This window comes from Benincasa hispida, chromosome 7, assembly GCF_009727055.1.
Source record: "Benincasa hispida cultivar B227 chromosome 7, ASM972705v1, whole genome shotgun sequence".
NCBI classification, from domain to species: domain Eukaryota; kingdom Viridiplantae; phylum Streptophyta; class Magnoliopsida; order Cucurbitales; family Cucurbitaceae; genus Benincasa; species Benincasa hispida.
Window position 1 is genome coordinate 4,550,049 of NC_052355.1, and position 13,746 is coordinate 4,563,794.

General features: G+C 36.1%; 1 long non-coding RNA gene across 1 annotated transcript; it reads left to right on the forward strand.

The window, feature by feature from the left end:
• The first annotated feature begins 10,976 nt into the window (after nt 1-10,976).
• On the forward strand, nt 10,977-13,306 carry LOC120082075. Its single transcript, XR_005483034.1, has 3 exons — nt 10,977-11,318; nt 11,541-12,741; nt 12,833-13,306. It is a non-coding gene; the product is annotated as an uncharacterized LOC120082075 (long non-coding RNA).
• Nucleotides 13,307-13,746: the final 440 nt, after the last annotated feature.

Genomic DNA, 13,746 nt, shown 5'->3' on the forward strand with positions numbered 1-13,746 from the left:
GGTACCCAAACTAATCCAAGTACTATGGACTATTTAGGCTATTTTACTCGAACTTGATCCAGTTTATGTCTCCACATAAAGTCGAAGTATTCATACAATAACCAAAGGTTCGTAGTTTATTGGATTTAAAGTTATAAACTCAATTTCATTCAACAACATTTGTCTGAATAAACTTCATATATGTTTACTGTTTACAAACTACAAGTTTTAGGACATACAACCCAACAAACCTTGGATGTTAGTTTATTGGTTTGTGGGTTAATGCTACTAAATTTCGAATAAAACGTCTCATATTTTATTAAATAAATAAACTGTTTGTACATTACAATTACAAACTACAGGACCCTACGAGATTTAGGGTATCAACCCCAACAATCTCCCACTTGTCCCAAAGCTAGTGGAGTGTACAATATAAAAGTCATACTAATATACCGATACACAAAACAATAAACTAGTGTATAATACGCACCCAGTACAAAATCTTCCACTTGCCCTAAACTAAATGTGGCATGTCCTATAGACCCATACTCTGCAGGTGACCTCAAACACCTTAGTCGTGAGGGCCTTTGTAAATGGATCAGCAACGTTATGCTCCAAAGCTATTTGTGTGACGAACATGTCCCCTCGATGCACAATCTCTTGGATGAGATGATACTTCTACTCTATGTGCTTCCCGTGCTTGTGGCTCCGAGACTCTTGGGAATTAGCCACAGCACCACTATTATCACAATAAAGGATGATGAGCTTTGACATGTCTGAAACCACTTCCAGATCAGTCAAGAATTTCCTGAGCCACATAGCTTCCTGATGGATGTGACCTACTAGATGAACCAACTTCAAAAACTCTTGTTGAGGTGTTAGGTTCTTCAACAACTCTTGTTGAAGGTTCAATAGTTTCCTTGAAAAGTTCATTCAACAGAATCTTACTACGGGACTTATGCTTCCTTATGTGGTCTTCTTCTAAAAATGTAGCATTTTTTGACACAAACACTTCATTTTCTTTAGGATCGTAGTAGTAACCACCTCTTGTTCCTTTAGGGTAGCCTACGAATAGGCACAATTTCGAACGAGGTTCCAGTTTCTTATGATTTTCCTCAAGAAAATGTGTTGGGCAACCCCAAATCTTGAAATGGCATAAACTACCTTTACGACTATTCCATAATCCCAAGGGTGTTCTCGTAACACTCTTGGATGGAACACTGTTCAAAATATATGTTGCAGTTTATACTGCATAACCTTAAAACAAGTCAGGTAAGGAAGCATAACTCATCATAGACTGAACCATGTCCAACAGGGTTCGATTTCTCCTTTCTGATAAACCATTCTACAGAGGTGCACTAGGTGTTGAGAGTTGGGATACTATTCTATGTTTTATCAAATAGTTTTGGAACGTAAGATTCAGAAACTCTCCATCTCAATCAGATCGAAATGTTTTAGTTGTTTTATTTAATGTATTTTCAACTTCAGCCTTAAACTCTTTGAACTTTTCAAAAGCTTCATAATTCTATTGCATTAAATAAGCATACCTATATCTTGAATAATCATCAGCAAAAGTGATGAAATATTCAAATCCTCCTCTTGCCTTAACATTCATTAGATCATAGAGGTCTGAATGTACAAGTTTCAAGGGTTCATTGGCCCTATGACCTTTTCCAGTAAAATATCTTTTAGTTATTTTGCCTTCAAGGCACGATACACACATAGATAAAGAATTTTTTTCTAACTCACTTAGAAGTCCATTCTTGACCAACCTCTCAATCCTATTGAGATTGACGTGTCATAATCTTAGGTGCCAAAGATGGGCATTTTCTTTAAGAAGAAATTTTAAGTCTTTTATTCTGAGTTATCGTAGTTTTAAACATTTCAGTGTTCAGGAGAACTTTAGTTGCTAATGGTTTTAGCATATATAAGTTATCTTCCAACTTAGCAGAAGAAATTTGATACCATTTTTGCAAATAAATGCTTTATTTACATTAAAAGTAACAGTATAATTTTGTTCCAATAAACACTTTATAAAATTAAGTTCCTCTTTAAATCAGGAACAACAAATATATTTTCTAACAAAATATATTTATTCTGTAAAGTAAACCGGAGTCCTCCCACTACCACAATTAAGACGACGTGCCCAGTTCCAATACACATCGTCATCTCCTCAACTTCTAGTTGCTGCCAGGAACTATTTCCTTGAAATATGAACAAACATGGTTAGTGGCGCCTATATTATCCATGTTGAATCATCATTGTCCACTAAACAAGTCTCCAAAACAAGTAAATCATATTTACCTTGCTTAGCCTTCTTCTTTTCTGCCAAGTATTTGGGATAATAACTCTTTCAATGTCCCTCATGGTTGCAATGAAAATAAATTTTCTTTGCAACCTTGGCCTTCTTGCTTTCTCGAAAGTAGCTGGTGGGTTAGCTTTCCCCTTTCCACCTTTCTTCTTCTTCCACTTTTTGGTGCCAGAAGAAGAGGGCATAGACTTAGTTCTAGAGGACGATCCTCTATAGAACTTCTTAGAGGATGAAGCAATATTTGTCTCATTCTTTTGTTCCTTGCTTTTCATCAAGGATTGGAATGTCTAAAGCTCATTGAGCAAGGTGGCCATGTTGTAGTCAATCTTATTCATAACAACATTGCTACAAAACTGCAGGAAACTTTTAGGCAAAGATTCCAAGGTGAAGCTAACCTGAGTGGCCTCATCGATGATAGGTCCATTCATCTCCGCCATGTTGAAGTGGACCATCATGTTGAGAACATGCTCTGTAACAGATGTCCCCTCTTACATACGGGCATTGAAGATGTATTTTAGAGCATCATGCCTGAGTTGTGCGGACGATCATCCGAACATCCCCCACAGGGACTCCATGATCTCAAGTGCAATGATCATGGGCTCATGCTTCTTGGCTAAGACTTCTAAAAGGCTTGCCAAGATATACACTCGAGCCTTCTCATTTTCCTATACCCAACGCTCATATGCGTCTCGAATGTTTCGAGTGGTGTTTTGAGCTGGTACAGGAGGACAATTCTCCATAAGGACAAATCTTAGGTCGTCGATGATTAATATTGTGTTGATTGTGTTTTTCCAAGTTGCATAATTTTTGCCAGTAAGTTTGTCGGCAGCGAGTAAGTTTAGTGTCGCGGAAGTCATAATGAAATTTTTTTGAAACCATGCAATTTATTTATATTAGTACTCTATGCATTAACCCATTTGGAAAAACTAATCATATTTAGCAAAATAATTCAATGTATCCTATGTGACATCTATTTTACAATGATGTTTCAGTGAGGTAGGGTAAAAGCCACCATAGGGTGGTCAAGTACCCCTTTGTAAAGCCACCATAGGGTGGTCAGGTACCCCTTTCACTGAAATGAAACAATCTCAACCAATATACAGAACAACCCATTGTTACTGTAACTATTAGTCACCATTGTTCGATCCAAAAATTGTTAAACTCGCTTAACATTTTTTTGTAAGTGTAACCCCTCATTTATATTCTAGTGTTACACATCAATGAGCCAACCGTAGGGAAAAACCAATCAGGGCAAAAACTAAAGTAACCCTATCTATTTCTAGAGTTTGATTAAAGAGTCATGCAAATACCATCTGTAGGGGGACACAAGCAAAGGTGCCTCGAGGCCAAGCATGAACTTTACTACAAACTAATGAGAGAGGCCGAGAGATATGTTGACATACATCCCGCTCCTACTTACTATAAACACTCTCTCTATTCACCTTGATATTGATCTATACAAATACCACCAATAGAGGGACACAAGCAAAGGTGCCTCAAGGCCAAGTATAGATCTCACAGTGTGAACTTTTAGGGAGAAACGTGAAAAGGAAAAATGAAGTTCATATACCCATTTTCCTCCCATTGAGTTTCTTACCAGGGGTTCTTTAACTTAGAAAAAATACGGCTACTTATTTTAATTAAGTGATTGTTTAAATTTTCCAAAAGTAACACTTACATTGGATAGTTAAACTGAAGGAACTCTTATTCAAGAGAACCCATGAGCCAAAGCAAGATCTTTCTAAGCCCATTGTGACAGAATTAAAGGCATTCACAAACATACAAAACAATTATGCATCTACAAACAAATTACAGCATGCTTTCATAATTAAATACAAAAGAAGTGAGAGACTTACCTTTGAAGAATGTTTCTTCTAAAGAACTCTCGCTCTCGTGAAGAATTGGAATAGCAACCTCTCATTGTCGCTACAATCTTCTAGTAGTCATGAGCAATCTTCACCACGAACAAGCAACCCCTTAGACACCACCACTCGACAACCTTGGTATTCTCAAAGTGAGAATCCAAGAGATGTGGGCTCTAATTGATTTGGTAGAGGGATGGAGGCAGGCAACGATCGAACTATACGACCAAGCAAGTGGGAGAAGATATTGTCTATCGCATATACTGAGATGCTTGATCGTTTAGTAAAACTCAATAGGTACACGATCATTTAGAAAAATAAACTTGATCGTTTACACGATCGTTTAGTAAATCTCGCTTGGCACACAATCGTTTAGTAAATCGTTTTACACGATCGTTTAGTAAAAGGCGCTTTACACGATCGTTTAGGTTGTCGCTTAGAAGGCTATCATGTAGTCTCTCATCAGCTAAACGATTAGTTATGCGACTTATGAAGCGATGTCTTTCAAAATGAAAACATTTTTATTTATCCCACAGTTATGAAAACTGAACATAACCTCCCACTTTCACACACGGTTAAAGGAGAAATCACCCACAATTATCATATAATTGTTTTAATTATAAATAAATATAATAACTAACTTATCATATTATATTTATAACCTATAGTTTTAATATCACATCATATGTAACATTTAAACCATATTTCTTTTCTCCTTTATTTAATATAAATCACATATAATTGAATCAGTTTAATTAAATCATATATAATCAAACTCCCTCTTGTTAATTTGAACATTCAAAATAACCCAAAAACTGATTCTTAACTTGAATCCATTGAGCTACCTGATAACGGGCAGAAATGCACATTATTACATTGCTGAGTTATTAAACAATGAGGGTTTGCGTTGATGAAATATGTTAGATTGCGTCCAAAAAGCATTAAGTTTATAACATTGCGGTCACATACATTCATCGCATAGAAACAGTTGATTTTTGTATTTTTATGCAGAATATGCGTTGACGCAAGGTGGAAAAAGCGATCACAAGAAATCAATGGACGAGTGCAGCATTACTGCAAGGCTTTGCGGTGATTTTTGTTCGCAAACATTTGCTCAAGAAGGATTGTCACATAGAGCCAGCGCAAATTGGTGGGTGCATCTGAGTGAAAGGCATAATTAATTACGATGGGACAGAAAGCTGATGATGGTCGAATCCGAATTAAGTTGACAGCCGATAACGATAACAAGTACACTCAGCTTTTTGGTGACAAATATTTGGCGCATCAGTCAGAGAATTAAAGCCATCCCATCTGTGCAATCATGAGAGAGAAGCTGCCTTTCACCCCAGAAGCTCTATAAATACCAAAGGTAGCCTTCAGAAAAGGAGTTCGGAGAGTTAGATCATTTTTCCTTAGATAGTTTAGCCTTGTTCTTAGATTTTCTTTTATTTTAAGGCAGAAGCGAGAGAAAGAAGTTGTGCCGATAGAGAATTCCAGTGAGCACGGGAGAGTGTCGGAAGCTTCAAGACCAGAGAGAGGGCCAACTTCTACGGAAGCAGGAATATCTTTTGAACCGAATAGAGTTTCCAGTGTAAAAGCCTTGGGCAGCAAGGGATTGCTACCAAGCTCTCTACTTTTATCTTCCATTGTTATTGTGTATTCAAACTCTTTTATAAAAATGGAATTTACTTCTCTATATCTGTTCACACTCTATTTATCACGCATGAGTAGCTAAATCTGTTGAATGGGTTGAGAAGCATTTAGTAGCACAGTTGGGGATCTTCATTCTATGTGATTATCTTGTACTATGTATGCTTTATTCGTCCATTAGAGATACTCGGGAGGGTAGTCTAAGGACAGAATCTAGGCTTCGAAAAGTCAGGTTAGAATCTAGGCTCGGGAGAGTCAGATTAAAATGTAAAATCAAGAGATAGGAGCTTAGGAATAAGCACTGTTTGCTATTAACGCATCGGATGCATCCTAGAGATAGGATATGATTGTGTGCGGTCACCTTGCCTTTGTGCATCTTGCATCATCACATAAGAAAAAAGTAGAGACTTGGGAATAAGCTCTATGGACACTTTTTCATTCAACACATGCGTCCTAGACTTAGGAGCACCGCATTCGCATTGGAAAATGGCTTGTTGTGCATGGGTGTAGCATGATCGCATAGTCTGATGCATTCTCAAGTAACGCTAGCTAAAGACCTTCTCAACCCGTTCATCCACATACTCAGTGATCTATCACACAATCAAACTTTCCTCAAATTCGCCGCATTTGTTTATTTTTCATTACCGCAATCAACAAAACCAAACAACTATTTGAGTTACCGGTTACCGCAAAGTCTTCAGAGAAATTACCACTGCATATTGTTTTCCAAGTCCCTGAGTTCTACCTTGGACTTACCAGGAAACTCAGTGGGGTTTACACTTGAATTCCACTGAGAAAACTTGATTTCTCAACGCAATTCCATCACCGCATTTCCTCCATTATTTCACATCACAAAATAATGCATCACTACCAAGGGGACCTTATAGACCTGTAGCTTGAAGCTCCAACAGCACGTGAATAGCTAACTTAACTCTTTAATCACGAGATCCACAATCCGTTAACTGCAAGGGCACTCCACTAAAGACCGACAGCTGCACTCTACTAACTATAGATATATTTCTGTGTCCATTGGATATAACCAATCAACAATACGATAACCCTTCATAGATTGCTCGTAAGTACAATTGGGTCAATTTATCGTTTTGCCCTGTAGTTACATCTAACTCCTTAAGTACCACTAATTCCTCTAATGAACAATACATCATAGTTCTACTATGAGTGAACACCTCTCCGGCCATGAGAAAGTGTGTGGCACCACATCATTCAAGCCCCGAAATCAGCCCTTAAGGGAGCAATCTATCTACTTACCCCTACATTGGGGAATCAGTGAATTCCATCTTGTGTAGCTGAGTTCCTATCTCCCCAATCAGACAAATCCCCAAAGTGGTAGGTTTGAGTCGAAAATCTAGCCACTCGCACCCATGTAAATCAAAGGACCGCCCTCATAGGTAGAAGTTCCCAACTCACTCAGGATTAAGGTCATGTAACCTATGGTCATCCTAGTGAAATGAAAGTCCTCGTCATGAACGGCGTTATATAATGAGACTAAACACTTCGTGGTCTGGTCCTATACAAACTCCTTTGTATAGGACACGCCCACTCGCATGTCTCCACATGAATGATCAAGATCAGACCATCTGTAGCACTTTACAACACTTGTAACATCTACAAAGCAGATCGTATCCATAGAGTCAACAGAATAATGTTTCCCTCCTTTATCCATATATTACAAACCATTTAGGTTATCACTTAGTGCATGATCCACTTGTATGTCTCCACATGCATGCTTAAGTTACAACGACAACCAGGGATCTTAGTTTATTGGTTTGTGGTTAATGCAAATAAAATATCTCATATTTCTTAGACAACAGTGAAGAAAATATCTCATATTATTACATCACAAGCATTTGTTCATACAGATGTTTACAAACTACAGAACCTTGCGAAACCCCAACAATCTCCCACTTGTCCTAAAGCAAGTGAGTGTACAAGATAAAAACAATTACAAAACAATAAACTAGGGCACTAAGGCTCAGTACAAAATCTCCCACTTGCCCTAGTCCAGTCGCAGACGGTCCCGTAGACCCATGCTCTAAAGGTGACCTTCAAAAACTATAGTCGTGAGAGCCTTCATAAACGGGTCAGCAACATTATCCTCTGAAGCGATATTCGTGATTATCACGTCTCCTCGATGCACTATCTCGCAGATGAGATGATACTTCCGCTCTATATGTTAACTTGGTGACACTTTGATTAATGTTCATTAAACACTTTGATAAACTTTAATCACAATTGCATATTTGTAGCAAATCTATCTAATTCACCTTTCTAAGTCAGTTTTCAGGTAGGGGTGTTCTATTTTCATCAACTTAAATACTCCAGCCTAGATAGAACTAGCCTTAGACAAAAGGTCCCTTGTAGATACATTTGCTACAAATTTAATCTTTTAATGCAAATCAATTTAATCCCATTAAACTGATTAAAAGAATAAGCTTATTTCTAATCACATTAGAAATCTGATCTTAGGTCTATGTGAATTATATTTTAAAACTATTTTTTTTATAAAAAAATGATTTTAACCTAAGGTTTGCATGCAATTCTGAATTATTGATTTTAATTTCTAATTTCATTTAATTATAACTTTTATAAAAGAAATGAAACAAATTAAAACCATTCATTGCATGTCAAAGCATACCTAGGTAAATTATAATAATTATAAAATAACCTAACTGGCCACGAACCGGACCGCCTAGCACCCAAACTAGCCACGAACTACTCGAACCACCGAACCGGGCACAAACCAGTTTGTTCTTTTCGTCTCCAACTATTGCAATGCTATGGATAGAACACACTATTCGCCTAATCACAGCGTAGCGTTGCAACGCTACTATACAGTGGCTATTGTATAGTTGCGAAATCCTTTGATTCTCCTCCGAATTTGGCCTCGTTTTCTCCAGAAATTCATCAAAACAAACAGAATGACTCAAGACTAATGAATACAGACTCGACCACAAAAAAAATATGCCCAAAACACCGGGCCCTTACAAACCAATTTATAAAATTAAAGCGATAAATTTAAAGGTCCTAGTCTGAAAACATCCAATAATCATTAACATTCACCAAAACATTCATCATATGAATAGAATTTTTACATAATGCAAAATCCCACCGATTTTGTAAAATTGATTTTGGAAAAATAAAATTTGGGACCAAAACTACGCTCTGATACCAAATGAAGGAACCGGTGAAAGTCCAATGCGGAAGCGAGGATCAGTCCCAAAACAATTTTCACAGAAAAGATATTTTACAGAGTAAAAGTTATGCAATTCAACATAAATTTGCAGCATGCCAAAATATAAAAAGAAATAGGATCAGAAGGGAGACTTACCCTTGAAGAACAATTTTCTTCATGAATCCTCTTCTCGAAATTCGTTTCTCCAAATCGATCACGATCAAAATAATCCCTCGAACTAAGAACCTCATGGACACCATCACAATAAGAGATTTCTATATTCTCTTGGGATGACAAACTCTCGGGAGATTGGGCTCTGAGTTTGGGAAAAGAAGGAGAGTGAATATGAGAGGGAGGAAAAGCTTATGTGTATTGTTCTCTTCTCTCCAAATTACAGAGAGAACTAAACCTTTTCTCAGTGTAGAAGATAAGTTCCCATCACGATTAGTTAAGAGAAAAAGAGGGGAAGGGAGTTGACTTCCTCCTAAAATTAATTTTAAAAAAATTAATTTAATTTAATTTACTTTAATATAACATTTAATATATATTTATATGATAACCACCTTATCATATAATATATATTAAACTATACGTTATATCAAATATAACACATAACCTATAGTTTTTATATTGTATCAAATACAATATAACCTATAGTTTTTATTTTTCTCAACAATGTATGATATTTAATATAAAACCCATTTATATTAAATTTAATTATATGAATCCAATTCACATAATTAATATTTGAATCATATTCAAATATTTATTTCTTTTCAACTAAACTTTATATTATAATGTATCAAATACATTATAGTAATTATATCATATATAATTAAGTTAAATTAATTATATCACATATAACTAATTCTCTAAATTAATTTAAACAATTCAAATTAATCCAAAATTAATACTCAATAATCCTTGTTGAGCTACAGAAGGAACCTTATGGACCTGTAGATTAAAACTCTAATGGTACTTGAATAATTAATTAAATTTCTTTAATTAAATAGTTTAATTAATTATTAAACATCCATTAACTGTTGGGCACTCCACTAAAGACCGGCAGCTGCATTCTTCGCACTACAGATATATTTCTGTGTCTATTGGATATAACCAATCAATAGTGCAATGGCCTTCACAAATTGCTCGTAAGTACAGTTGGACTAAAATTACCATTTTGCCCCTGTAATTACATCTAACTCTTTAAGTAAGTACCATTGATCCCTCTAATGAACAATAATACATAGTCCAACTATGACCAAACCCTATCGGGTCAAGAGAGTCTATAGAACCACATTATTCAAGCCTCGGAATCAACCTTTATGGGAGAAATTTATCTACTTACCCCGATGTTAGGGAATGAGTGAATTCTGCCTTGTGTAGCTGTGTTCCCAGCTCCCTAATCAGACGAATCCTTAAAATGGTAGGCTTATTGAGTCAGCGATCTAGCCACTCTCACTGATACAAATCAAAGGACCGCCTTCATAGGCAAGAATTCACAACTCATTCAGGATTCAGGTCAAGTCATCTATGGTCATCCTGGTGAAATGTAAGTCTCTATTATGAACAGCGTTATATAATGAGACTAGTCATTTTGTGGTCTGGTCTTATACAAACTCCTTTGTATAGAATACCCCCGCTCACATGTCTCCACATGTATGATCAGGATCATATCATTTGTAGCAATTTATAACAATTGTAATATCTATAAAGTGGGTCGTATTCGTACTATCACTAGGATAAGATATCCAGCCTTATCCATCTACTATAGACCATGTAGCTTATCACTTAAACATGATCCACATGTATGTCCCTACAGAAATGTTTAAGCTATAGATAATAACCTTGGATGTTAGTTTATTGGTTTGTGGGTTAATGCTACTAAATGCCAAATAAAACATCTCATATTTTATTACATAAATAAATTATTTGTACATTAGAATTACAAACTACAGGACTCTACGAGAATTAGGGTATGCCTAACAAATACTTTATATTTTTTTTTCTACTTTTTACAATTTCCCGATATTAAAATATAGATACATTATTATAAATTCCCTGTTTAGGTCACCATAAATAGGACCTTTATGAGATGATAAAGAGGACCAATGCTCATCAAAACCTATAACTCCAGAGAAAGAGTTCCCTACAAAATTCCCCAAATTCACAGTGAAGGATTCTTGGTCAAATTCTCTCAACTTCCCTTATCTTTCAAGAGGCTTCCACATATCTTGATCCTTTTTATAGTCACAGCAAGGAAGACCTCTTAATAGAGATTCAGCCTTATGAAGTAGGAGTTGCCAACATGATCTCTTTCGAGGTATGCAAGTGATTAACCATTTTAATTTATGTTTAATTCTAAATAAAATCAAGTAGATCAAATGCTTCCATTATATTATGAATTGTCTATTCTCTTCACCTTTATCGTTCTATCATTTTCTTCTTTATGCTGACGGTTTAACTAGTCTTCTCCGTCAAACTGAGTCTCGTAAATTTATAACTGGTCTTAGTGTTGCTCATTTTTTTCCCTCTTTTTTTGCAGATGACAACCTTATATTCTCTAAGGGAGCATTTTCTTAATCTCGAGAGGTTGTTCGAATTCTAGATGTATATGAAAAGACTTATGGTCAAGTTATCAACTACGAAAAATTTGCCATTGCTTTAGGCCCTCGTATCCTCCTTCAAAAAAGACAGATATAATCAATCATCTAAAGGTCAAATTGGTTCGCAATCATGGAAGGTATTTGGATGTTCCTTCATCCTTGTCAAAGAATAAACAAGTATCATTATCTTATATTAAAGACAAAGTGTGTAAAACTTTGTAGGGATAGAAGGATCGTTTGTTCTTGAAAGCTAGCAAATAAGTGTTGATCAAATAATTGGCTCATGTCATTCCAGCCTATACTCTTTCTTGCTTTAAATTGCCTATGGGATCTTGTCATGAGCTTAATTAAATTATGGCCAATTGTTGGAGTGGTTCTGATAATGGCAAAAAGACTCGATGGGTTAGTTTGAAGCGAATGACTTACCCTAAAGGAGAAAGGTGGCTTAGGTTTCCAAGATATTCATCTTTTAAATCAAGCGTTGTTGGCAACACACATGACACATCCTAGAAGGAGAGCATCCTCTTATGGCTCAGACGTCAAAGGCTAAACATTTTCCAAACTCTTCTTTTCTCCATGCGGGTATGGGCTATCATCATTCCTATACATGGTGAAGCATATTATGGAGTCGTGAGTTTGCGCTCAAAGGTGGGTGTAGAGGATTGGGGTGGCCAATCAGTAGATACCTAGAGAATTTGCCTTCATGTTACTCCCTTTACCAATACTACTTTATGTATCTTCAGTAGATGGTTTTATTTATTATGGGCAATAGAACCATACTCTGACAAATGAGTTGTTCTATTCGAAGGATTTTAGCGTTCTTAGGAGTATCCCCTTCACTCTTCACCTCATCTCAATTGTTTTTTTTCAACATTATGATTATATTATATTATATTATATATATATATATATATACTCTAACAAGAGTGAGTACAAGTTGGCTCAGGCCTCGACGTTGGAAGCATTTTCCTCTTATAGTCTTCTCATGGAAAAATTTTAGAAATCATTGGGGACCTTTTTTGTCTCACAAAAGACGAAAATATGTGTGGCACGCATACCTTAATTCTCTTATCATCACCAGTGGGAAATGCCCTTGATGTCATCATGCTTCGAAATCGAGTATCCCTACTCTTTGGGAATGTAAGAGAAGTAAATAGATCTAGAACCTTTGGTATCCTAATCTTTCCCTTTTCGACATGCACTAATATAATGTTGTCTCTCTCTTTTACAGGGCCTAGCAGATTTTGATCCTGATGGATACCAGAATCTTTTTGCTCATTGCTTCCGCCATTTGACACATATGTAACATTCTGGTTTTTTATGGCCATAGCAATCATAATTTTGATCCTATCTGATAGGCAATGAACTTGGTGGAATCTATCGATCGACAATCCAAATCAGATCACGTCCAGTTGCCTCGCTATCGCCTGGCTTTTGAGGAGGTCTCTCATTGGTCAGCCCTTGCCCATGACATATTTAAGCTAAACTCTAATGCGGATTTTCTGGATGGTGAAATGGGTATTGGAGCCATTGTTCATAAGAATGGCAATGTTTTGTTTAATATGGAAAGTTACTTCATTACGACATGGTCTGTAGAGCTCCTTGAGGCCGTTGATATTTCTAGTGTCTTTGAGGCTAGCATTTTTTTTCTTTGGATCAAATCTGGTTTCAAAATTCTTTGAAATTAGAAATTTTCATCACACGAATGAAGTTCATGCTTTCTTTGACGTCATTCAAGATCTCTATCTCTATAATTCTATCCATGATTTTCTTTGGGCCAATCGCATGTGTAATTCTGTTGCAAACAATTTAGCAACCCGTGCCCGAAGATTCCAATTTTTTATAGTGGCCTGAAGACTATCCTCCATGGACAGACTGATGTCCTTTTTTATACATTTTATCCTTGAGATGGTCATCAATATCCATGCCTATCTTAAAAAGTGAATGTCGTTGAACGAAAGACGGTATTCAGATTTTAGGACTGAAAAATAAATGCATAACTTTTCGATCAAATTTAAGATAGGGAGAACTACAAAGCAGATGTTTAAAAACATATTGTGAATTTGGTAAATAAAAGATATGATTCTCTTAATCACTTTCACTAGGCTGAAATTTGAAAATTAAAACCACGATCCATAAATTAAG